This window comes from Triturus cristatus, chromosome 8 (genome assembly GCF_964204655.1).
Source record: "Triturus cristatus chromosome 8, aTriCri1.1, whole genome shotgun sequence".
In the NCBI taxonomy this organism is placed as follows: Eukaryota; Metazoa; Chordata; class Amphibia; order Caudata; family Salamandridae; genus Triturus; species Triturus cristatus.
Genome location: NC_140591.1, coordinates 791,395,038 through 791,418,932, shown reverse-complemented (window position 1 = coordinate 791,418,932; position 23,895 = coordinate 791,395,038).

Here is a 23,895-nt window from a genome sequence, read left to right as displayed (position 1 = left end):
TATGGGCATGCTGGGAAGGGGGGTGTAGCCAAGAGTATGATGGGAGTCGCAGTCACAGACAATCTACACCCACCCACATGGCCCAGTAAGCATACACTGAACCATGCTCGCCTCACAGGGAGTGGGAAGGGACTGACAAGATGTCTGACACTGGGCTCTGTTGTGGGGAGCACAAGGCCCTGCTGGGAAATGGGCTACAACAAACACCAGGACTTCATAGTCAGCCATCTTGCCATTGCTGTCACCCACCCCCCCTCACAGGGAAGCAGAGTCAAGAGGGAGGAAGTATGGGCATGCTGGGAAGGGGGTGTAGCCAAGAGTATGATGGGAGTCGCAGTCACAGACAATCTACACCCACCCACATGGCCCAGCAAGCATACACTGAACCATGTTCGCCTCACAGGGAGTGGGAAGGGACTGACAAGATGTCTGACACTGGGCTCTGTTGTGGGGAGCACAAGGCCCTACTGGGAAATGGGCTACAACAAACACCAGGACTTCATAGTCAGCCATCTTGCCATTGCTGTCACCCCCCTCACAGGGAAGCAGACTCAAGAGGGAGGAAGTATGGGCATGCTGGGAAGGGGGGTGTAGCCAAGAGTATGATGGGAGTCGCAGTCACAGACAATCTACACCCACCCACATGGCCCAGCAAGTTCTAACTGAACCATACTTGCCCCACAGGGAGTGGGAATGGACTGACAGGATGTCTGACACTGGGCTCTGTTGTGGGGAGCACAAGGCCATGCTGGGAACTGGGCACCAACAAACACCAGGACTACACTGTCAGCCATCATGCCATTGCTGTCACACCCCCTCACAGGGAAGCAGAGTCAAGAGGAAGGAAGTATGGGCATGCTGGGAAGGGGGGTGTAGCCAGGAGCATGATGGGAGTTGCAGTCACAGACATTCCCCACCCACCCACATGGCCCAGCAAGCTCACACTGAACCATGCTCACCTCACAGGGAGTGGGAATGGACTGGCAGGATGTCTGACACTGGGCTCTGTTGTGGGGGCACAAGGCCATGCTGGGAACTGGGGACCAACACTATCAAACTCTGTCCGTAACAAGCTGGGAAAAAGCAGTTACAGGCAGGCATCTGTTCATAAAGTAGAAAATGTCATGTTTGTGAACCATCAATGCATGTAGAAACATAACTCACATCGTGTGCCTCTTCCAAACACAGGTGGTGCTGGGCACCCAGCACCAAATGAAGAGGATTCCCCGGCCCAGACTCTGGCGGACACTGAGCTCTCTGGTTTGACTCAGTCTCTGTCCTCTTCACATGACGATGACCAACCTGGCCTCTCCAGTGTGAGTCATCCTGCAGCACCAGCAGCATCAACATCTGCACCCCCTGTACCCACGCCTCCAGCATCCGGAAACCGACAGGGCACCCCCGCCAACACGGACAGACCAAGGCCACTGAACACCCACAGGACAGGGACACAGGATCCCTGCATACACCACCAGCAACACCACCCAAGGGGTCCCAGTGTCACCTGTGCGTCCCGCCGCTGGTCCTGCCTGTGTGGATAGGGGTGCTGGGAGGGGTGGGAATCAGAGGGCGCTCCTTGTAGAGGGGTCTGGACTGCATGATGACTCCCACCTGGCACGCATCTTAGATGCGTACCAGAATTGCACCGGGGGATTTGGCAGGTAGTGGGGATCCTCAAGGACATACAACAGGAGCAGGCTGCCCACCATGCCCACATGAAGGCCAAGTGGGATGTCCTTACTGCGGTGCATTGGGACATACTCCAATGCCTCCGCCAGATCAACACAAACCTGTCCACACCTCCCTGTGTGGCCACAACATTTGTTGCAACACCATCTGCCAGCGCCACAGGGAGGGAGGAGGACTCTGGCGGAGAGTCCCCTGCACCGCAGAGGCCTGCACCTGAGGATCCCCCCCCCCGCAGGAAGAAGACGGTTACTCTGAAGGACATGTGAGAGGCAGATGTCCGAGCACATCGCCCAGGGCTTCTAAAACTGTTCTGGACAATGTTCTTTGTGCGCAACCCGTTCACCTTGTCCAATCGTACACAACTCGCCCACATGACATGGAGGGTTCATGTTGGGCCAATGTAGCAGATGACTGTGGACTTTACTCTGGACATTTCATCTACCAGCACATCCAACTCTAATGTGAACTTTGGATTCCAAAACCAATGTACAGGTCCCACCATCCTGTGCACTTTCCTCACACATGTTTGAAAATAAACTCACCAGTACACCATACTTGCCTCTGTTGTGATTCCAACTTGTCATGTGTCATGGAGATGTCGATCTGCTACACAACACAGTGCATGCCAAATACTGCAACAATGTGACCAACGTAACGTGAGTCATGGTGATGTGACACATGTGAGGGAGACACACCACTATGGCACCACAACACATACTCACCATGGCGATATTACTCATCCCACACAATGATATTGACCTGAAACACATTGGCATGCACAGACACAACACCAACCCCAGTCAGTGGTAACAAGTCCACAGGTGAGGTAAGCAGATGTCAGTCAGATGTGGGAAGACAGACAACGCACATAACAAAGCGTAGCACACGTTCATTACACATCAGCAACATGTTAATTCCACAATAGTTGCAAGGTAATTCTACGTAACAGTGGACACACGCTCACAAAGTGTTGGAAAATTGAAGTCCAGGGATGTGTGGTACATCAGTTGATGGGAATTGACAACTTCCACACTGGTGTTGGATTCTGGGTGTTGGGGGTCAGTGTTGACCAAACAACAGGCAAAGTACCCTGGGAAGGACAAACACAAGAGACAGTCAAAAGCACAGCAGAACAGGAGAGAAATGCAATTCACATGCACAAAACATGTCGCAAAACACTTACACAAAAACAAGTTAGCAGTACGACCCTATTGTGGAGTACACACCACCTGAATGGAAACATCACTGCACGCATCCAGTCAAGTGGCACACATACACACTCAGACAGCAACAGAGGAGCCACAACACATTCCAGGCTACCTCTATACATTGACATAACAACCCTGGAAACTCACATTCAGGTGAAGAAGTTGTTGATGAGCTGGGAGCGGACGTCACCCTCATCCTCATCATCACTGGCTTCTTGGCCCAGGCCGGGATCCTCCACAGGTGCCGGAGGTTGGTGATCATCATCGTCATCCTGGATGAGAGGCACCTCCTTCCGCACTGCTGTGTTGTGTAGCATGCAGCATACAAGGATTATTTTGCACACCTTTGCAGGCTCATATGGGAGGGCCCCTCTGGTCTTGTCCAGGCAGCAAAAGTGGTTTTTCAGGAGGCCGAATGTCCGCTCAATCACCCTCCTGCTCCGACCATGTGCCTCATTGTCGCGCATCTCGGCTGGTGTCACAGGGTTCTGGAGGGGGGTCAGCAACCACGGCATGTTGGGGTATCCGGAGTCACCAACACACACAAAAATGAACAAGTAGCTGAGTTTTGTAGGAGTGCGGAATACAACATTGACAAACACACACAATGAGAAACAGTCAGTACACACCGACAAGCCATGCATGCTGAGCTGGCATCTGTGACATCAGCGTTGCAATGCGACTACTCCTCATTATGTAGGCATCGTGCGCCGAACCAGGGAACCGTGCACACACATGTGTGATAGACATGTCAGCAAGACATATCACCAGAGCATTGATAGTGTGGTAGTGCTTCCTGTTCCGGTATGCCTGTTCATGTGCCTGTGGTGGTATCAGGGCCACATGTGTCCCATCAATAGATCTGATGACGTTCGGCATCCTCCCCAGTGTATAAAAGGCATCCTTTATTTCTGGGAGCTCAGCTGGGCTAGGGAACTTGATGTACAGGTCTAGGAAATGCAACATCCCCTCCAAGACATCGCGTAGCACCCAAATAAACATGGTTTGCGACATACCACCAGCAGTAGCCACAGTGTACTGGAAGGTACCAGTAGCAAAGAAGTGCAGGGCTGCCATCACCTTCACCTCTGGGGTCAGTGCTGTAGGGTATGTCCGGCCAGGTAGCAGATGTGGCGCCAACTGCTCCGCCAGCTCCTCAATCAGTGGCCTGGTGAAGCGGTACCGTTGGATGCAGTCGCGTTCCTGCATGGTTTCAAGTTCTGAGAACGGTCGATGGACAGCTGGTGCCCTGCAGAACAGAGGTGAACAAAGGAAGATTGTCCGTTCATCCACCCATGTGGCCATGACCAGGCTCAAAATCACATGATACATCATGACATTACACAATGTACTGAGGTGTGTGCTGTTGGGCATGGACACATATGTCACCTACATGACCATCACCTCACATCTCAATTCCATATGTCCACATGAGTCCCATGTAGTGCAATGGCCAAACATCTGGCTGTGTCACCCGACCTATGTACTGCTGCGATGTTCCAAACACACACCACAGTGACAAGTGAGGCCTGATGTCTCCCAGGCATCACAGATCTTTGCCATGCTGAAACCCAGGGTCCCTCCCTGTATTGACACATCGACACTGGCATGGACATAGCGTATCACATACACACCACAAGGCAAGCGTAAGTCCCACAGGTAGTGGCCACTGTTGTTCCTGCAGGCCCTACATGTATGTCTCTTAGACACACACACACACCATCAAGGTTGATGCATATACCACATGGATGTGGAGACTGTCACCCATTGGGCACATTTAATCAGACACATCTGAGACACAATATGCACACAGACTGTGGTTGCACATCAGTATTGTGGCTGCAGGTCTCACTGTGATGTACATGCCATCACCCTCTGGACTCAGGGTGTAGGTGATATGCGCCAAACATATCCAACTTGAAACTGTGTCAATGACTCATGCACATTACTGTACAATTGCACATCACAGTAGTAATGTGCACAACACACAAAGGATTCTGCCCCCATATACACGTGCACAACCTGGGAGTGGCTGCACAAAAGTGCCACCCAACAAACCAGATGTGGCTCCCCCCAAACACCCAGGGAATGCAGCCTTACGTGCCATGGGACACTGTGTGGCCAATGCTGTAGTGTGGTAGGTGTGCACAGGTGTCCCTGGCTAGTAATTGTGTGTTGAATCCGTAGAATAGTCACACCAATGAGGTCCAACGCGGGTGACAATGCGTTCATATTGCACGGTTCATGACCGAGCCGTGCGTACGCTTTGTAATTGGATGCAATGAGGTCCGACGAGGGTGACAATGTGTACTCATTGCACGGTTCATGACCGAGCCGTGCATACGCTTTGTCATTGAATGCAATGAGGTCCGACGCGGGTGACAATGCATACGCATTGCACAGTTCATGACCGAGCCGTGCGTACGCTTTGGCATTAAATGCAATGAGGTCCGACGCGGGTGACTATCATGCATACGCGTTGGGCAGGCATGGTCCGAGACAGGCGTACGCCTTGGCCATTGAATCGTATGGAGACGGGTGCATGTGTATTTTCAAAATACGCGTTGTACAGTCAGTTGACCGAGCCGGGCGCACCCATTGGCTCCGGACTGTCATGGAGACGGATGCGGATTCAAAACTTGTACGAGTTGTGCACTTGAAATTCAGTTGGATGCCTACAACGGTTGAATGACATAATTTCGACAGACAGAAAATCGACCTACAAATATATCGCAACAAAAATATCGATGTCAAGAATATCGACATCCTATCTACAACATGGTAAGTACAAAAATATCGTTATTAAAAATATCGTTTTTCTTTTACTTTAAAAATATATGTAAAATAAACCAAATTATACTTAGAAATTAAATAAACATAATTAAATATATTGTATAATATTTAAAATGTATAATTAATATATATAATTTAATAAAACTTTAATTAAACATATACATATAATATATAATATATATACTTACTTAATAATTAATTTTAATAATAATTTCTGTAACGTATAAATTATTAAATGTTTTTAAAAATTATCTATACACATAAAACAATAACATTAATAAATATTTAATAATTACATATAGCAAATAATAATCAATATTTTTAATGTGAATAATTTTTATTATTAATGATATATTACAATAGCAAAAATAATACAAAACATATTAAATATCAGACACAATAAAACTACTAGTCCAACTCCAACAAAAACAACAGTAAGGAAAATGTTGGATACCGTAGGGGTAAAAATTACTATTCCAACTCCAAAGAGTGCAACAGTAGGGAAAGCGTTGGATAGCATAGGGTTAAAATTACTATTCCAACTCCAGAGAGTGCAATAGTAGGGAAAGCGTTGGATAGCGTAAAAGTAAACATTACTATTCCCGCTCCAGAGAGTGCAACAGTAGGGAAAACGTTGGATAGCGTAGGGGGAAAAATTACTATTCCAACTCCAAAGAGTGCAACAGTAGGGAAAGCGTTGGATAGCGTAGGGGTAAAAATTACTATTCCAACTCCAGAGAGTGCAATAGTAGGGAAAGCGTTGGATAGCGTAAGGGTAAAAATTACTATTCCCATTCCAGAGAGTGCAACAGTAGGAAAAGTGTTGGATAGCGTAGGGAAAAAAATTACTATTCCAACTACAGAGAATGCAACAGTAGGGAAACCACTGGATAGCATAGTGGTAAAAATTACTATTCCCACTCCAGTGAGTCCAACAGTAGGGAAAGCGTTGGATAGCGTAGGGGTAAAAATTACTATTCCCACTCCAGAGAGTGCAACAGTAGTGAAAACGCTGGATAGCTTAGGGGTAAAAATTACTATTCCCACTCCAATGAGTGCAACAGTAGGGAAAACATTGCATAGCATAGGGGTAAAAATTACTATTCCCACACCAGAGAGTGCAACAGCAGTGAAAACGCTGGATAGCGTAGGGGTACAAATTACTATTCCCACTCCAGTAAGTGAAACATTAGGGAAAGCGCTGGATAGCGTAGGGGTAAAAATTACTATTCCAACTCCAGAGAGTGCAACAGTAGGGAAAGCGTTGGATAGCGTAGGGGTACAAATTACTATTCCCACTCCAGTAAGTGAAACAGTAGGGAAAGCGGTGGATAGTGTAGGGGTAAAAATTACTATTCCAACTCCAAAGAGTGCAACAGTAGGGAAAGCGTTGGATAGCGTAGGGGTAAAAATTACTATTCCAACTCCAGAGAGTGCAATAGTAGGGAAAGCGTTGGATAGCGTAAGGGTAAAAATGACTATTCCCACTCCAGAGAGTGCAACAGTAGGGAAAGTGTTGGATAGCGTAGGGAAAAAAATTACTATTCCAACTCCAGAGAGTGCAATAGTAGGGAAAACATTGGATAGCGTAGGAGTAAAAATTACTATTCCCACTCCAGTGAGTCCAACAGTAGGGAAAGTGTTGGATAGCGGGAGGGTAAAAATTACTATTCCCACTCCAGAGAGTGCAACAGTAGGGAAAGCGTTGGAGAGCGGGAAGGTAAAAATTACTATTCCCACTCCAGTGAGTGCAACAGTAGGGAAAGCGCTGGATAGCGTAGGGGTAAAAATTACTATTCCAACTCCAGAGAGTGCAACAGTAGGAAAAGCGCTGGATAGCGTAGGGGTAAAAATTACTATTCCTACTCCAGATAGTAAAACAGTTGGGAAAGCACTGGATAGCATAGGGATTCTATAAACATAATAACCAATTAAATAATTAGTTATAAAAAAATAGCATATTAATAATTAATTTACAAAATATTTATTCTTAAATACCAATTATTTAAAATAAATATTTATATAAATAACTTTAAATTACATCCCACACTATTCCCCCTTTAACACACAACACACTACACATACAAAATACACAATACATTTAAATATCAGTTTATCTATTATTTACAATTAATAATACATTATTTATAATTAATATACTTATTATTTACTAATTTATACTTATTAACTACCAAATTACAATTATTCACAAATTAATTATTAATTAACAATACATTAATTAGCAATAACAACAAATAACATGAAATAATAAATTATTTATATTTACTATATTTAACGTACTAATACCAATTAATTACCAATTAATAATTAATTAACAATTAATTATTATTAATTACAAATAAATACACATTATCAGTAATTATTTGAATTTAATTACATCCCACCCTATTCCCCTATAAACCCACAACCCACTGCACATAAAAATTCACATAATTAATTTAATCATCAATTAATCACTTAATAAAATAAATCACCAATTAATTACTAATTAACAATTAATTAATTAACAATACCAATAAATAAATAATAATATTAAACTAATTATAACTTATATAATTAACCAATTAATGAAATTAATTTACAATTAATAATTAATTAACAATAGATTAATCACTTAATATATTTAATTTACAATTAGTAATTAATTAACAATTAATTAATCATAAATACCAATTAAACAATACATATTAATTAATTAATTATAATTAAATTACTTCCCACCCTATTCCTCTATAAACCCACAACCCGCTCTGATACTAAAACGCTAAATTAGATTTTAAATAATTATTAATCTCTAAACATTTATTTTTAAATGTATTAAAATACATTACAATAATCTTTAACATACAAATAAAATACATATTAAAATACATTACACTAATAAAATATCGATATTATTGACATCGAAATTTTTCATTACGATATTACTTACATCTATATTAATGACTTCGATATTATTAACTTCGATAATACTTACCTTGGGGTCGATATTCTGTCCATCGATATTCTTGACTTCGATAGTCTTTACCTACGATATTAACAACTCGATATACTTGTGGGTCGACATTTAAAACTCGATATTTAGACTAACCACCGCCTACAACAAAGTTGCAATTTCAAGTGTTTCTAGAAGGTGAAGATTTTAACGATGCGGAAGGCGTGTACGAGTCGTACATTTAAATGGATTGGCCAGATTCATAGAATGCAACCGTGTTGGACCTATCACTTTGGACACATGGCACAGATTTTGCCTCTGCAGCACAGATATAAGGCTGGCTGGCCCCCAGGGAGCTCACTTGCCTACACTACATGCTACTGGACCACATCCCTGCTACCACTGCTGCTGTCTCTGCATCCTCTGGCTCCTGCTATGGCACATACTCTGGAGAGGGCCCCAGCCTTCACTGAGGAGGAGAACCAGGCCCTGCTGGACAGGCTCCTTCCACAGTACAGCAAGCTGTATGGGAAACCAGGGGAGCAGGTGAGTGTGCAGTCCACTGCCTTCCTAATTATGCATGTTGTCTGACTAGCAGTACCAGCAGTGTGTACACCAGTGGCAAGCATTCTCACAGACTACTTTCATCCCCCAAAGTGTATAGGTACATGTAATGAACAGGTGTCCTGCTGCTAAAGTGCATTAGTGCAAGCTTAAACTATCCAGGTATTGGTAACATGTCAGACATGCAGATGATTTGTCCTTCCCCATGGTTGCACTACCTGTGTAACTCATTTCCCTTGGTGATTATGACATGTATATCCAAATGTGTGCAGCACAAATCTGAGGCATGTGTGTTAATGTTCTTTTAACTTTGTCATCCTCACAGGTTGATGCCCACCAGAAGCAGGAGATATGGCTGACCATCGCCCGGGCTGTTCATTCGGTGGGGGTCTACAAGCGCTGGATCCGCAACTGCCAGAAGTGGTGGCAGGACCTTCGGGCTGGACACGAAGTATAGCTAGAGTCCAGCTGAAGCTGTCACCTCCACGCAGGAGGGGCAGATACCGGACCCTGACCCCCCACATGCTCCGGATACTGGCAGTGGTCTTCCCAGACCTGGATAGGCAACTGTTAGAAGGTGACCCCAGGGGAGACAGGGAGGTTACCTGAACACCCTGAGACCTACCCTCGGGGTAACGTAGCCGGGCACTGGTGGGAGACTCCTCAGGGGAAGAGTCTCGTATCTAGGATCGCACACACGGCACCACACGACAAAGAGACACCACACGGTAGGTTCTTGGGAACAGATCTTTTATCTATTCAACTTCGTCGGATCTTTATGATCTTCAAGGTGGATATGTACAAATAGAGCACGGGCTCAGAGAGTCTCGGTAGGGAAAGGGGGTAGCGGGACAGTCTTTGGGGATCCGGATTAACGCAGGGGCGTACCTAACGCACAGCTCACAATCCTCGAGCTGGGGGATACGCTGCAGTCCAGCCGGACCGAGGGAGTCGTTAGGAGCCGCGAGTCACTCAGCAGGGCTCAAGCACCAGTTCGGAGGTCTGACGATCTTCAGGGGAGCCGCGAGTCACTCAGCAGGGCTCAAGCACACGTTCGGAGGTCTTACAATCTTCAGGGGAGCCGCGAGTCACTCAGCAGGGCTCAAGCACGAGTTCGGAGGTCTTACGATCTTCAGGGGAGCCGCGAGTCACTCAGCAGGGCTCAAGCACAAGTTCGGAGGTCTTATGATCTTCAGGGGAGCCGCGAGTCACTCAGCAGGGCTCAGAGGTTCCAAGGTTGCAAGGGAGCCGTGACCACGTCAGCAGGGCTCTCGTCGTTCCAGAGTCGAATCTGCCCGATAGTCTCAGAGCACCCCTTGTTATAGGGCAACCCCTCTTTGATGTCCGGGGTCCGTGTAGGCAGGGGTCTTAGCGCCTGGGGGCCGCTCGTTGGAGTTTCCTGCCATGTTGTCCTTTGATCCTTTCAGGGCCGTGTCGGGAGGAGTCACAGACACCCAGCAGGCATGGAGCCAGCCCTCAGGGAGGCCGGAGGGCTGATCGAAACCCATCTCCTGAGGGGAGGCCAAAGGTGAGATGGAAACTGCTCCTCCCTCTCTCACTCCATGGGAGCGCGATGTTCCCCAGCCGGGGCGGCGCCTCTAGGCCTGGGTTGTGCTGGGGCCGGGCGGCCATTGTAGGTGCATGAAGTGGGCACGCGGGCCCTGTGGTGCTGGGAAGATGGAGGGCACGGACAGGGAAGTCCGGGTCGGGCGGTGTGTGGGTCCTGGTGGGAAGGACCGGCTAGGCCATGTACTGAGGGACTGAATGAGGTGTACGGGTCAGGGGGTGTGGCTAGGGGTCAGGGATGGCCATGCCACGAGGCCGGGTCTAACACGCGTCCCCCCCAGCTGAAAGCCGGAGAGAACTAGAGGCCGTCAGCGTTGGCGTGGTCAGTACCAGGGCGGTGCTCTACGGTGAAATCCATCCCCTGGAGGGAGATTGACCACCGCGATAGTTTGGGGTTTTCCCCTCGCATCTGCATGAGCCATCGCAGGGGGCGATGGTCGGTTTGGACTTTGAAGTGGGTGCCGAACAGATAGGGTTGTAATTTCTTGAGGACCCAGACTACGGCAAACGCCTCGCGCTCAATGGTGCTCCATTTCTGTTCTCTGGGTAACAGCCTTCGGCTGAGGAAGGCTACGGGCTGGTCTAGGCCTTGGTCATTCACCTGTGACAGGACGGCCTCAATGCCATGCTCGGAGGCATCAGTTTGCACCACAAACTCCTTGGAGTAGTCGGGGGCCTGGAGCACAGGGACAGTACACATGGCCGCTTTCAGGGTATCGAACGCCTCCTGGCAGGCAGAGGTCCACTGCACTTTCTTGGGCTGCTTCTTGGACGTGAGTTCTGTCAGGGGACCGACAAGGCTGCCGTACCCCCGGATGAATCTCCGGTAGTAGCCGGTGAGGCCCAGGAAGGCTCGGACCTCCGTTTGGGTAGTGGGTGGTTCCCAGGCTCGGATGGCGTCGATCTTAGGCTGCAGAGGGGCAACCTGCCCGCTTCCGACTCGGTGCCCTAGGTAGAACACCGAACCTTGCCCAATCTGACACTTGCTGGCTTTTACTGTGAGGCCTGCCTGGCGCAGGGCCGTTAGCACCCTCCGGAGGTGCTGGAGGTGCTCACTCCATTCGGAACTGAAAACCGCGATATCGTCTAGATATGCGGTGCTGAACTTTTCTAGCCCGGTCAGGACTCTATTTACCAGTCGCTGGAAGGTGGCCGGGGCATTTTTCATCCCGAAGGGCATTACACGAAAGCAATAGTGCCCATCCGGGGTGGAGAAGGCGGACCGCTCCTTGGCTCCTTCTGTGAGCGCAATTTGCCAGTACCCGCAGGTTAGATCGAATGTGCTGAGGAAATGAGCCGACCCGAGACGGTCAATGAGCTCGTCTGCTCGGGGAATGGGGTGAGCGTCGGCTCGGGTGACTTCATTGAGTCCCCGGTAGTCCACACAGAATCGGAGTTCTGGGGCAACACCGGGGGCCGCTGCTTTCGGGACCAGTACCACGTGGCTGGCCCAGGGGCTGTCTGAGGGTTCGATCACCCCCAAGGTCAACATCTTCGAGACCTCGGCCTGAATGCAGGACCGGATTCGATCAGGGACTCGGTAGGCTCGTTGCCGCACCGGCGGGCTGTCTCCGGTGTCCACGTCATGGACACACCAGTCGGTGACTTTGGGGATGAGAGAAAATAAGTGGGGGAACTGCCCTAAGAGCTGGCGGCAGTCCTCGCGTTGCTGGGAAGTGAGGGATGGAGAGAGGTTCACTCCTTCCACGGAGCCATCCTTCTCCTTGATACACAGGAGGTCAGGGAGGGGATCTGACTCCTCCTCGGCCCCGTCATCGGTGGCCAGCAGCAGGCTCAGCTCCATCCGCACGAAGTGAGGCTTGAGGCGGTTCACGTGAAGGACCCGAAGGGGGTCCCGAGGTGACTGGACATCCACCAAGTACGTGACCTGGCTCTTCCGCTCAACAACTTTGAAGGGCCCAGTCCATCTATCCTGGAGGGCGCAAGGTTTCACGGGGGCCATGACCCATACCTGCTGGCCCGGCTGGAACTCGACCAGAGTGGCATTCTGGTCGTACCAGCGCTTCATTTCTTCCTGGCTCGCCTCCAGGTTGGCCTCGGCCATTTCTCGAAACTTCCTAGTCTGGTTTCGGAGGGTCAGAACGTATCGGAACACACCTGGGGGGGGGCCTCGGGGCACTGCCTCCCACCCTTCCTTGACCAGCCTGAGGGGCCCCCGGACGGGGTGCCCGTAGAGTAACTCAAAGGGGCTGAACCCCAAGGATTTCTGGGGAACTTCCCGGTAGGCGAACAAAAGGCAGGGGAGCAGGAAGTCCCATTTGTGCCGGAGGGGCTCTTCCAGGCCCGCGATCATCCCCTTCAGAGTCAGTTAAACCGTTCTACTAGGCCATTTCCTTGGGGATGGTACGGGGTGGTGAACTTACAGGACACTCCACATTGTTGCCACAGGGACGTCATGTATTTGGAGATAAAGTTCGTCCCGCTATCACTTACGACCTCGCGGGGAAAACCCACACGGGAAAAGATCCCCATCAACACCCGGCCCACCACGGGGGCGGTGATGGTGCGTAAGGGAATGGCCTCTGGGTATCGGGTGGCATGGTCCACTAGGACAAGGATGAAGCGGTGACCTTGTGATGTTGGGGGGTCCAGGGGCCCCACGATGTCGATCCCGACCCGTTCGAACGTGGTATTGACGACAGGGAAGGGTTGGAGGGGAGCCTTGCGCTTTCCTCCACTTTTCCCACTAGCCTGGCACGTGGGGCAGGACTTGCAGTGGGTTTCTACATCTGCTTTCATTTTAGGCCAGTAAAAGTGAGTCACTAGGCGACTGTAGGTTTTGTCTTGACCCAAGTGGCCTGCGAGGGGGACATCGTGGGCCAAGCCCAGGAGGAAGTCTCGGAAGCGTAGGGGTACCACCAGCACCCGGGCTGATCCTAGCTCCACCGACTTCTGCTCGCTGTACAAAAGGCCATTTTCCCAATATAGCCGGTGTGTTCCAGATTGGTCGCCCGCGGCTTGGGCCTCTGCTTGCCGCCGGGGTCCGACCAGGGAGGGACAGGTAGCTTGCTCCTGGCAGAACTCCTCTCAGGAGGGGCCCCCCTCGTGGCGCCACTGGGCCAACTCGGGCAGATCGCCTAATTCTGCGATCTGTGCGGGGTCGGGCGGTAGGGGTTCGTCGCTGGCGACAGATTCTCCACGTGAGGAGGTGTGGGGGACCTTGGCTGGGACAATCCCATCCTCGATGGCAGGTGCGTCCTCGACTTCCCCGAGGGGGGTTAGTTGGGCCGCCATAGATCGGGTGGTGGCACACACCCACTCGGGGAGACCCATCATCCCCAGGTGGGCCTTGCGCTCGACTTGCTGCCAGGGGGAACTTTCTAGGTCGTTCCCCAGGAGGCAGTCGACCGGTTGGGAGGTTCTTACTGCTACTTTCAATTTACCGACCACTCCGCCCCATTCAAAATGCACCAGGGCTACCTTACAGAGACTCTCAGTGTTGTCAGCTGCAATTACAGGGCAAAATATATTGGGGAGGATCTGGTCTTCGTGGACTAAGTGGCTGAGGACACCGGTGATGCTCGCCCCGGTGTCGCGAAGGGCCTCTACCTGTTGGCCATTGATCGTCACTAGCTGCCCGTATTTCTTCGTGTTGGAGGGCAGGAGGCTCCCAGGGACCATTTCTCTGTCTCCTAAGGATACCAAGGCCATGGCGGCGCGTTCCCATTCTACGGTCTCCTCAATCTCCTCCCCTAGGGCTACATTGGCTATCTGTCTGGCTGGGGGGGCTGTAGTGGGGACGCGCAGGGCCATGGGGCATTCGGGGTCATTGGCGTAATGCCCGGGCTTCTGGCAACGGAAACAAGTGATGGTCACCCGGTGCCCCCGTCTCACGGGTGGACCGGATACAGCTAGTGGGGGGGCCGGGAAGTGCGGAGGTTGGCTTTTCGGAGAACTAGACTGGAATTCCCTCTGCCCTCCCTGGTTCCCCCCCTCTATGGCGGGGTGGTCCCTGACTGGCTCGGGGGTATTCTCCTACAGGGCCCCGGGAGACCTGGGTGTTGGTCCAGCGATCCGCCTCGACAGCCAGCTTCCTCGGATCCGTGAGCTTGCTGTCGAGCAGATGCTGGCGTAGCTCCACAAAGCAGTTCGCTGCCAGGTGTTCCCATAACATAAGGTCGGTTAGTTCGTCCAGGGTGGTTACTTTGCTGCCCTTAATCCACCCGTCGAATGCACGGCTGAAAAAGTTCACATACTCCACCCACGTGGTGCCGGGGATCTTCTTGCAGTCCCGGAACCACTGGCGGTACATCTCCAGGGTGAGGCCGTACCTTGTGAGGAGGGCCTCCTTCATGTGGCTGTAGGAGGTCTGCATAGAGGATGGTAGGTCGAGCAGGGTGTCTCTCCCCTCGCTCAAAAATCTGCCCCACAACCCGGCCCCCCAATCTTTCTGCGGGACTCGGTGGGAGGTCATGGCAACCTCGTAGGCCTTGAACCATTGTTGGATGTCATCGTTTTTGTAATATTCCTTGACCACATCTTTGGGGATGTGGACCTTCTGTTCCGCCGGTGGTGGCGCCCCCCGGTTCTCCGGAGGTCGAGCTTCTTCGCTCCTTGCCTTGAGCTCGATTTCTTTCAAGCTGCGTTCGTGCTCCAGTTGAAGTCTTCGTCCTTCGTGCTCTCGTTGGAGTTTCTTCTCTTCCAGTTCGCCTTGTACTCGCATTTGTTCCACTGCTAGCTTCTTCTCACCTAATTTTAACTCGCCCTCAATTTTCAGTTTGGCCAGTTCGAGTTTGTGATTACGACTTCTCTCTCTGTCTGCGAGTTCTTCCGGGGATAGACCCCCGTCTGGTACGAAGCTTCGTACCTGGTTGCTGCTGCTTTCTCTTGGGGAGAGTCCAGCTTCGTCATGGAGCTCCACCGCTCCTTCTGGGCGGGGGGCTCCGGATTCCACCCAAGCTTTCAGTGCCTTCTGCATATCTTCTTTGGTGTTGAGACCAGTGGTAGCGATTTTTAGTTCTTTGCAGAATTGTTTCAGTTCTTTGTGTGTGTACTCTTCCAGTTGTTCTGCCTGGAACACAGCACTCGCGTTGGTTTCTGTGAGACTCATGGCGTTTTCTTCTGCCGTCTTTGCCGGTAGTGCGTCAGCCGCTTACGGTACGATCTCTATATGATGGTCCCGAATCCCGTCGCTTGCCACCAATGTTAGAAGGTGACCCCAGGGGAGACAGGGAGGTTACCTGAACACCCTGAGACCCACCCTCGGGGTAACGTAGCTGTGCACTGGCGGGAGACTCCTCAGGGGAAGAGTCTCGTATCTAGGATCGCACACACAGCACCACACGACAAAGAGACACCACACGGTAGGTTCTTGGGAACAGATCTTTTATCTATTCAACTTCGTCGGATCTTTATGATCACCAAGGTGGATATGTACAAATAGATCACGGGCTCAGAGAGTCTCGGTAGGGAAAGGGGGTAGCTGGACAGTCTTTGGGGATCCGGATTAATGCAGGGGCGTACCTAACGCACAGCTCACAATCCTCGAGCTGGGGGATACGCTGCAGTCCAGCCGGACCGAGGGAGTCGTTAGGAGCCGCGAGTCACTCAGCAGGGCTCAAGCACCAGTTCGGAGGTCTGACGATCTTCAGGGGAGCCGCGAGTCACTCAGCAGGGCTCAAGCACACGTTTGGAGGTCTTACGATCTTCAGGGGAGCCGCGAGTCACTCAGCAGGGCTCAAGCATGAGTTCGGAGGTCTTATGATCTTCAGGGGAGCCACGAGTCACTCAGCAGGGCTCAAGCACAAGTTCGGAGGTCTTACGATCTTCAGGGGAGCCGCGAGTCACTCAGCAGGGCTCAGAGGTTCCAAGGTTGCAAGGGAGCCGCGACCACGTCAGCAGGGCTCTCGTCGTTCCAGAGTCAAATCTGCCCGATAGTCTCAGAGCACCCCTTGTTATAGGGCAACCCCTCTTTGATGTCCGGGGTCCATGTAGGCAGGGGTGTTAGCGCCTGGGGGCCGCTCGTTATAGTTTCCTGCCATGTTGTCCTTTGATCCTTTCAGGGCCGGGTCGGGAGGAGTCCCAGACACCCAGCAGGCGTGGAGCTAGCCCTCAGGGAGGCCGGAGGGCCGATCGAAACCCATCTCCCGAGGGGAGGCCAGAGGTGCGATGGAAACTGCTCCTCCCTCTCTCACTCCATGGGAGCGCGATGTTCTCCAGCCGGGGCGGTGCCTCTAGGCCTGGGTTGTGCTGGGGCCGGGCGGCCATTGTAGGTGCATGAAGTGGGCACGCGGGCCCTGTGGTGCTGGGAAGATGGAGGGCACGGACAGGGAAGTCCGGGTCAGGTGTGTGTGGGTGTATGGGTCAGGGGGTGTGGCTAGGGGTCAGGGATGGCCATGCCACGAGGCTGGGTCTAACAGCAACTGAAGGCCAGACAGCAGCAGGAATGGGGTAAGTCCATGCCTAATCTGTGTACTATGTCTGACATGCTAATTGCAGTCTTTTGGCCTGGTCACACTTCCACATTACGTAGGTCTTGTAGTCCAATACTCAGGTCCCTCAATTGTGTGATGCACCCTCCTCATCTGTTCCACAGGTGTGGCCCCTACAGTCTGGTGCTTGTGTCACTAGGGCACTGTGTCCCTGCAGTCAGCTATGCTTCAGCTACCAGACAGCATCTGTTCCCATGACTCTGTTGTGTGTTTCATGGGGGGGTCAATTGTTTGCCCAATGCCTGAGATCTGACATGTGATCTGTGTGTGCCCTTGAGATGTGTTCCAATTGCTGGTCTGACTCGCCACATGTGGCTGGGGTATTCCAAACAAACCCATGCAGTAGAGGACTCCAATTTTGGGGCCTCAGGAGTATGTATATCAAGTATGTCACACTTGCTTAGCCACCTGACTACTGTCCAGGGCCAAACACTGTTTCATGGAGACCTGGCCAGTGATGCCTCCTCAAGGGCATTTAGAAACACTCTGTAATCCCACTCCTGTGTATGAAATTACAGGTTATGCTTAGTGACATGTGCCCTCAGGTGTCTGCCTCTGTGTCATTAGGGTGTGGCTTGTTGTTACATACAACTGGGGTGTCCATGATTCAGAGGGTCAGCAGGACATCTGAGATGTGACTGTGAGAGACAAGACCTGTGTGACATATAGGTGTGTGATCATCTGACAGCGCACAATGGTGTATGCATCTGTGTCCTTCATGCAGCTGGGTTACATGAATGGCAGACTGTGATGTGTTAATGTACATGGAGTTGTGTTTGCTGAGACTCATATGTCTGATTTGCATGATGTGGGGTCTTCTGGGTCCTGTATATGTTGTTTGCAGGGGATGGGCAAGTGCGCCGGTCATCTGCAGAGTTAGCTTTACCCCTGAGCTAGGATTGTGAGTCAGTGCATATTGTTGTTGTCTGGATGCCCTGCCCCTGTGACAGGAGACAGTGTTGACCGACTTTCCAGGCATGCCAGTGCCATGGCATTTAACTTGCTATGAGTGATCCTGCATTGTGTTCAAGTGTGCACCATGCACCCCATTGTGGCATTGACTATCAGGACAAGAGAACATCATAGTGTGTGTTGCTGGCATGCATCACAAGCATGTGAAATGAGTCTCTGCCAATCCCTTCATCCGGACACCTGTACTGAGTCAGTAGCAAGAGATGTGCTGTGTGTATAGTGACATACTCCTACATGTTCACTTGCATGTCCAAATGAGGTGTGGGTGGTGCATGTCGGCACATTGGGATAATAGCATCCAACATGCAACAGACATATGTGTGCAAGTCAAGGAGGGATATGTGTGCCATGGTTGATGTTGAGAATGACAATTGGCTTATTCTAAACAGTGTTGGCACTTTGAGCTGTGTCCTGCTGATGATGCCAGGGCTTGCCCTGTGATGTGATGTACTCACTGTGGTGTGTGCAGTCGGTGCAGGTAACTGATGTTGTTCTCTTACTTCCTATTCCTATCTAGATACATCCACGGCCACAGGAGGGGACAGCTCCACAGACCAGGAGGAGCCACAGAGCCTGACAGGGACAGAATGACAGGAGTCGGGGGGACCCAGTGGCATGGAGAGCGAGTGGAGCCACACAGAGGAGTCGTCAGCACCATAACCCCCAGCTGAGGGCCACAGCATCTCTGAGGATAACTCCCTTGTGGAGGCGGGTGTCAGCAGCCACCAAACCCCAGCTAGTGAGGCTGTCCCCGCCCCCCCCACCACTACCACCCTCCCATCGGCTCCCATCCCAGAGGTCCCTGTAGGCTCCCGTGTTCGTGAGCATGTCTCCTTTGTGCCAGGCACCGCACCCCCTGCCCCTGTGTCCCCTGCTGCCCTGAATGAGTAGTCTGTGGACTTACTTAGACAGATCCATGTAGGGCAGACGTCGATGCTGAAGGTTCTCCATGCACACACAAGTCTGTTGACACAACTGGTGTCATTCATGGAGAGCATTTCATCGGGCATGTCTGCCCTACAGAGGACCAATCAGTCCATGGCCTCTTCCCCTACGGCAGCAGTGTCTCTCCTCCAACAGTCCCGCACCCCTCCTACCCCTGCACCACCCACGATTCCTAGCAGCCTACCTGTCCCAAGCACACAAACACCCAAACCAAGGTCTAGACGTGCACACAAGCAAGCGCAAGGGACTAATACCACACTCATAGGCGCTGGTTTGCAGACACACACACAGTCATCCAAAACCACTCCACAGTCCTCAGAAACCTCTCCCTCCCAGCCCCCTTCCCTTGCCTCACCTGCAACCCCATCTCCCCAGAAGCTCTTCCTCTGTGACCTTGGCCTCTTCCCCACTGACCCAGCAGATCCTGATTACAAGGGGAAGAGGAAGTCCCCACACACAGAGGGGAATGCCCCTCACACCCAGACACCCTCCCCTAGGCGCAGTCAGACTGAGACCCCCACCTGCAAGTCCCCCCGGAGCCAGAAGAGCAAGACTCGCCCGCCACCACGCAGCTCCAAGGCAAAGTCTCCGTCCTCCATCCCCCAGGCCACCACTCCAGAGGTTCTCCCGCCACTCCATGCCCCGGGTTCCCCACCCACAGATACACCATCCCCAAAATGCTAAGGCCCTCCCCACCTACCACTTGCTCCTCCACACCTGGTCAGACGGTTAGTGCCACTGATGTGGAGACCGTGTCCCCCCCTGTCCTGCCGACCTCACCTGCCCCCCATTCCGCTCCCATGGATATAGGCACTGCAGTGGAGTCCACGCCCACCCCGTCTGACTTGGGCACTGCAGTGGGGACCCAATCCACTCCATCTGACCTGCCCACTGGAGTTGTGCTGGCACCCACCCCATCTGACTTGTGCCCCACAGTTGTGACTGCACCCACCACTTCAGTCAGCTCCACTGCAGTTGCAAGTGTCTTGCCTGCATCCACCACCTCTTCACTGCCTCCTTCTGCCTCTCCCTGATCCTATCCCTGCGGTGCCTGGCCTGCCCCCATATATGCCCCTCCGAGGGGATGACCCCGGTCCTTAACAGTGCAGGCAAGCAAGGTGTAACAGTTGTCACTCTAGTTCACTCCTTGGCATTTGGACATGACTGGCCATTGGCCTTTTGTGTGAACGGATGTTTAACTTTTAATATGCTGAATAAAGCTTTTCTCTTTATCCCTGTGAACTTGATTTCGCTGTAGATTATGTTGATGATGTTTAACATGCCCTTGCACCTGTAATGCTTGTTTTCCAATGTAGAATACTGATGTGTTGATGTGAGGTACTCCATGTGGTCCATGAGATATGTATCCTATTCTGGTGGGTATCCATGTCTTCTTTCTTTCTTTGATAGCTTTATTTCGGTTGGTGACCATAAAAGCACAGATAAAATATGTACATACAAGATAAAACATAAATAATTGTGGACACAGAATAAAAAGTTATTAAACAGAAGTTATCAAAGATGAGGTGGTGTACAATTTTGGCACGTCATTATTAAAAACAATCAAATATTTAGTTAATTAGTCAGGGCAGACCTCCTTCGCCACATACCATATAAAAAACGAGAAAAAGAGAACACTATAGGGGGTGAAGTATCATAACGTAAAATCCTACAGGCTTGGGCACATTGTTTTAGACCCAGATTTCTGCACAATGGCGCAAGCCGAGATCTACGTATTTCCTTATAGGCGGGGCAAAAAAATAAGATATGGGCCAAGTCTTCTTTAGCTTCATTACAACCAGGGCAAACCCCCTCACCTCTCCCCGCCCATTTACAGGTCAGTTCCCCGATTGGGAGGCAGCCATACCTTAGCTGGATATATAACTTTTTTGCCATAGGGGGCTGAATCAAATCTAAAAACTCCTCCCTGCTGGGTGCCAATTTTACTTGTAAGAATTCTGTAGTCAACCTGCCCATGGACTGTAAGCGATATAACAGAGCTAGGTTGTGCTGTCTAAGTAGGGCTAGCAATTCTGTTCTCTGAACCGCTATACAACTTTCCCCAGGGGTCTCCCATATTTGGGGCAAGCCTATCTGATATACTACAGCTTTGATGTGAGATAGCCAAGGTATATTTTTACCCTTCAGTTGGTCCCAAATTGCTGAAAATTCAGCTCTATAGTCATCGAGCTCGGGCACTGTCCATAACCTTCTCCAATAAAGGAGAGGTCGGCTCGATAAGAGTTCAGAGATAGGCTCTAGATGTAGGTCTAGTCTCAAAGGTGTAAGCGGCGTACTCTGGGGAAGCCCTAGCAGGTTTCTAGTAAATGTATGTTCGACCTTAGAGAGGGTCGATACACGAGTATGACCCCAAAGTTCTGCGCTGTATATAGCGGCAGGTCTAGCTTGAGCCCTATACATTTCAAGACCTGGGGAGACTGGTTTAAATTGTGTTTTCCTATGGAACTTGTTAATACCACCCGTTATCTGCGCGAGCCTCAAGGCAGATTTGACTACCTGGGGGCCCCAGCTGAAATCTTCAGTCAGGGTAACACCCAGATATACAAAAGTTCTCACCCTTTCAAGCGGGATGCCATTCAAACGTGGACAGGGACGGGTGCGCTTCGGGGGGCCGAAGATCATATACTTCGTCTTCTCTAAGTTGATCTCGAGTCCCCTCGAAGCGCAGAATGTTACAAAACCGTCCAGTACCCTCTGGATGCCTGTGGATGTTCTCGACAGCAGTACAGTGTCATCCGCGAACATCAAAGCAGGCACCCGTCCAGATGACAACCGAGGGACATCGCTATTTTTGACAGCATCCAGCTCGCCCACCAAGCCATTTATATAGATGCTGAAAAGCGTGGGAGCCAGGGCGCAGCCCTGGCGTACTCCTCTGGTGACTGGGAAGCGGCCCGATAGTTCTCCGTTCTTCCCGCAACGTACCTGGGCGTAGTTCCCTTTGTGGAAACACTTCAGAACTTCAAGTAAGTATGATGGGAGCTTTAGGTCTTCCAGGACCCTCCATAGGTTTCCCTGGGCACAAGGTCAAAAGCAGCCCGTAAATCTACGAAAACCAGGTATAGGCTACCGCCCTCCAAGCTTACAGTCTTCCAAAACAGGACCTGTAACCTAAAGAGCTGGTCCAGGGTCGAGATCCCAGCTCTAAACCCAGCCTGGAGGGTAGTTATTATTTTATTCTCTTCTGCCCACCCTAGTATTCTGTCCAGAATGATCCGGCCCATAAGTTTCTGTGTAGTATCCAGAAGGCTTATCGGCCTATAATTTGAGGGAGCTAAGGGGCAACCTTTTTTAAAAATAGGAACAATTTCGGCCCCGGCCCAGGTATCTGGGATATTAGTTCCCAACAAAACTGCATTGAACAGTACAGCTAGGTAGGGTGCCCAGATTTTGGGTTGGGAGCGAAAGAGATCGCCTGGCACTTTATCTAAACCAGGTGCTTTGTTGGGGGGCTGCCTGGCGATAGCATACTCTACTTCCTTAATTGTGATCCTATCAACATTTTCGGAGGCCAGCCGGACCCTAGTGCCTGGGTGATCTATCTGGTCCTCACAGTCCAAGGAACCCCTTATTCTGGACTCACACGGGGGTTCCAGGTCCAGTGTGTTACGGAGACAGCCATCTAGTTGAATTGCCCTATCCCCATCTGGCTGTACCAGAGTTGCCTCCGGGGAAGAGCTATACCGTGTGGCAAAATGGGCTTCCCAGACTGATGGAGCAATGTTTGGCAAAAAGGATTCCCCGCTATCTCTCTTGGTGCAATTCACTAGTGCCCAGAAAAGTTTAGCGTCTTTTAGCATTAGAGCTTCCCTCAGTTTTTCCCACATCTCCTCTTCCCATTCCATCCTGCACCTGTATAATTTCTCCTTATATGCCTTCCAAAGGGCTCTAATGTTCAGTTTATTTTTTAGCTTAATTGCTATTAGGAGGTCCTTTTTTAATTTCCTACAGGCGCTATTATACCAGGGGTAATTTTTCGGTACGTGCCTCTTGGCTCTAGTTACAGGGTGGAAAACATCGCCCAGTGCCGTGACTAACTGTTTGTGTGTGTTCAGTACTTGTGCGTACCCGTTTCCGTCAGCCATCTGGGCTATAAAGGGTATCACTATTTGATAGATATTTGCGAGCTGTAAAGGTGACTTTGCCAGGTAGGGCCATTTCACCATACTTCTATTATTAGTTAGTATGAGGGGGGTGTTGCCAAGATTAATTTGGTCTCGCTGTTTTTTAGCCCGAAAGACCCTGGCTTCAAAGTTAGGATCAGTGCATTATGGTCACTGTCCTGTCTTTTCTCTATTCTAGAGTCCTTCAGCTTGTCCCAGTTTTTAACCTCTACCATTACATAATCGATGATAGACAGCCTGTTAGTCCGATTAAATGTTCCAATTGCTGGGCGGTCAGAATCCATTCTCCCATTGCATGCCCGTAGGGACATTGCAAGGGAGAAGGATTTTATTTGTAACGCCAAAGGTGTCCAGGCTCTTACAGGGACAATATCGGGAGCTGGGATGTGCCATAGCTCATCTACTTCGTCCTGGTCACCCAGTTCAACTTCACCCAGCGGTTCAAACTGGCAGTTAAAGTCCCCACCAATAACTATAGCAGTAGAAGGGTCAAGCCCTGCAATGAATGAGGCCAGATCACTGATTACAGTTGATTCTTTGCCGTTTTTGATTGGTCTCGAGTAAACATTTATTAATGCCACTGGGGGATTATTTGGAGGTTTTAG